This window comes from Nanorana parkeri, unplaced genomic scaffold (assembly GCF_000935625.1).
Source record: "Nanorana parkeri isolate BGI_ZX_2015 unplaced genomic scaffold, ASM93562v1 scaffold4203, whole genome shotgun sequence".
In the NCBI taxonomy this organism is placed as follows: Eukaryota; Metazoa; Chordata; class Amphibia; order Anura; family Dicroglossidae; genus Nanorana; species Nanorana parkeri.
This window is the reverse complement of record NW_017310470.1, coordinates 16663-20294: the sequence shown is the minus strand read 5'-3', so window position 1 is coordinate 20294 and position 3632 is coordinate 16663. Positions and strand designations below refer to the sequence as shown.

At 52.5% G+C, this 3632-nt stretch overlaps 1 non-coding gene across 1 annotated transcript; it reads left to right on the top strand.

The window, feature by feature from the left end:
• The first annotated feature begins 347 nt into the window (after nucleotides 1-347).
• TRNAY-GUA lies at nucleotides 348-437 on the top strand. Its single transcript is given in 2 exon segments — nucleotides 348-384; nucleotides 402-437. It is a non-coding gene; the product is annotated as a tRNA-Tyr (tRNA).
• Nucleotides 438-3632: the final 3195 nt, after the last annotated feature.

The following is a 3632-nucleotide window of genomic DNA, read 5'->3' as shown; positions in this document are numbered from 1 at the left end:
TCCTGAAAGCCTGCATAGCCCACCTGAGACCCCACACAGCCCGCCTGAGAATCACCATTCCTGTCATTGCTCCAGACATGGGGGCCCCCCAAATAGCAGAGCGTATCTAATGCAGACCTGTACTTGTCTGCCAGGAAAAGAAGTCACACAGGACGACTCTGCTGCAAATTCCAAGCAGCAGAGACGATGACATACAGAGCGGGGTGCTGCATACTGAGGGAAACGTTTGGGGGGCGTCAGGAATCTTCAGACCTAAAATGTGCAATTTAATACGTGTGCCAGAATACAATGGAAAAGCTGGCGGCCCCGGCAGTGAAGGGGTTAATACCTCTGGTGGCCAATCATCTCCTTCGATAGCTCAGCTGGTAGAGCGGAGGACTGTAGAGGAACGCCGTGCAGGGATCCTTAGGTCGCTGGTTCAATTCCGGCTCGAAGGAAGTTTTTCGTTTCTGTACAAAGACCTCCCCCGTCTTCTTTTATCTCCGCCCATCATCATCATATCTCCGCCCATCATCATTATATCTCCGCCCATCATCATTATATCTCCGCCCATCATCATCATATCTCCGCCCATCATCATCATATCTCCGCCCATCATCATTATTATATCTCATCAATTCCCTGCAGAGAACTCCATGAGACCACGGACTTCCCATCACACAGAACACTCAGATAGGTTGGTATTGTTTTGGAATGTTAGTGTAAAGGATGGGCGGGTTGATGAAGACCGGTCCTTCTCACGTTGGCGGTGATTGGTGAGGGGGGGAAATAACGGTGATACAGGTGAGTGCAGGAAATGAAATCACGCGTGTGATATGTAGGAACTCACCGAGAGGTAAATGAAGATGTGACGGCAATGACGGGCGAGCAGGTGGGAAGATCCTGAGATGTTGTCCAGATGTTGAGACGTTGGACGCAGTATTCGTGGTGATGCGGCTGTCCGTGATCCTTGATGATGGGCTAGTAAGCTCCAAGAGGTTAATGGTGATGCGATGGCATGGATGGAAGCGGAGGCAGGATGATGGTGATGCGATGGCGTGGAGAGGTGCGGAGGCGGGATGATGGTGATGCGATGGCATGAACGGGTGCGGAGGCGGGATGATGGTGATGCGATGGCATGGATGGAAGCGGAGGCAGGATGATGGTGATGCGATGGCGTGGAGAGGTGCGGAGGCGGGATGATGGCGATGCGATGGCATGGACGGGTGCGGAGGCAGGATGATGGTGATGCGATGGCATGGACGGGTGCGGAGGCGGGATGATGGTGATGCGATGGCATGAACGGGTGCGGAGGCGGGATGATGGTGATGCGATGGCATGAACGGGTGCGGAGGCAGGATGATGGTGATGCGATGGCATGGATGGAAGCGGAGGCGGGATGATGGTGATGCGATGGCATGGACAGGTGCGGAGGCGGGATGATGGTGATGCGATGGCGTGGACGGGTGCGGAGGCGGGATGATGGTGATGCGATGGCATGGACGGGTGCGGAGGCGGAATGATGGCGATGGCGTGGAGAGGTGCGGAGGCGGGATGATGGCGATGCGATGGCATGGACGGGTGCCAAGGCGGGATGATGGTGATGCGATGGCGTGGACAGGTGCGGAGGCGGGATGATGGTGATGCGATGGCGTGGACGGGTGCGGAGTCGGGATGATGTTGAGATGCCGATATCCAGATAATGGAAGGGCTCCTAAGGCTGGCTTGATGTGCCAAGATTGAAGTGGAAGGTCCTGGTTGGAACACTGCTTAGCTGGCTGGAGGGTTGAAGTGTAGGATGATCCTTGTGCTGGGTAGGAGAGGGGGAGGGGAGACAGGGAACCGTCCCATAGGGCAACGTGGCTAGAGGGGCAGGAGGAGGGCATTCTAATCTCCAAATAATGGACGTTTTCTGCATTGCCGTATAATGTCTTGTTGGGATTTGTAGTCCTCTATAGCTGGTGGTGTTATTCTGCATTGCTGTATAATGTATTGTTGGGATTTGTAGTCCTCTATAGCTGGTGGTATTCTGCATTGCTGTATAATGCATTGCTGAGATTTGTAGTCCTCTATAGCTGGTGGTATCTGTCACCATTACACATGGAACCCTCTGCTCTATGATCATGTAATGTGTTCAGGAGATGACAACCCTCAGTGGAATGTTCTGTTACCATTTCTCCATTCAATGTCTATATATATGAAGTCCCCCATAATAATCCCATTACCTGATTCTCCGGGTCATGGTATTTATGAAGGTGGGGGTTCCTCTCACCCTCGTCCTTCATGTCGGGTGGCCTGTACCATAGTCCTGTCATTCATTTGTTGTTTGTAGCACTCGTATGCAGCTCCAGCCATAGAGACTCATCACACCCAATCCACTCTGTCCCTCCTAAGGAGAGTATAAATTTGGGTATTCTCAGCCCAGTCCTGTGAGCCGTCCATCCCGGGTTCTGATATTCCCACAGAGGGTTCCATGGTGTAATGGTTGGAGAGCAGAGGGTTCCGTGGTGTAATGGTGAGAGAGTAGAGGGTTCCATGGTGTAATGGTTGGGGAGCAGAGGGTTCCATGGAGTAATGGTTGGAGAGCAGAGGGTTCCATGGTGTAATGGTTGGAGAGCAGAGGGTTCCATGGTGTAATGGTTGGAGAGCAGAGGGTTCCATGGTGTAATGGTTGGAGAGCAGAGGGTTCCATGGTGTAATGGTGAGAGAGCCGAGGGTTCCTTGGTGTAATGGTTGGAGAGCAGAGGGTTCCATGGTGCAACGGTGAGAGAGCAGAGGGTTCCATGGTGTGATGATTAGAGAGCAGAGGGTTCCATGGTGTGATGATTGGAGAGCAGAGGGTTCCATGGAGTAATGGTTGTAGAGCAGAGGGTTCCATGGTGTAATGGTTGTAGAGCAGAGGGTTCCATGGTGTAATGGTTGGAGAGCAGAGGGTTCTATGGTGTAAAGGTTAGAGAGCAGAGGGTTCCATGGTGTAATGGTTGGAGAGCAGAGGGTTCCGTGGTGTAATGGGGAGAGACCATAGTGGGTTCTTTAGTGTGATGATTGGAGAGCAGATGGTTCCATGGAGTAATGGTTGGAGAGCAGAGGGTTCCATGGTGTAATGGTGAGAGAGTAGAGGGTTCCATGGTGTAATGGTTGGAGAGCAGAGGGTTCCGTGGTGTAATGGTGAGAGAGTAGAGGGTTCCATGGGGTAATGGTTGGAGAGCAGAGGGTTCCATGGGGAAATGGTTGGAGAGCAGAGGGTTCCCTGGGGAAATGGTTGGAGAGCAGTGGGTTCCATGGTGTAATGGTGAGAGAGCAGAGGGTTCTACGGTGTAATGGTTGGAGAGCAGAGGGTTCCGTGGTGTAATGGATGGAGAACAGAGGGTTCCATGATGTAAAGGTTGGAGAGCAGAGGGTTCCATGGTGTAATGGTGGGAGAGTAGAGGGTTCCATGGTGTAATGGTTGGAGAGCAGAGGGTTCCGTGGTGTAATGGTGAGAGAGTAGAGGGTTCCATGGTGTAATGGTTGGGGAGCAGAGGGTTCCATGGTGTAATGGTTGGAGAGCAGAGGGTTCCATGGTGTAATGGTGAGAGAGCAGAGGGTTCCATGGTGTAATGGTGAGAGAGCAGAGGGTTCCATGGTGTAATGGTGAGAGAGCAGAGGGTTCC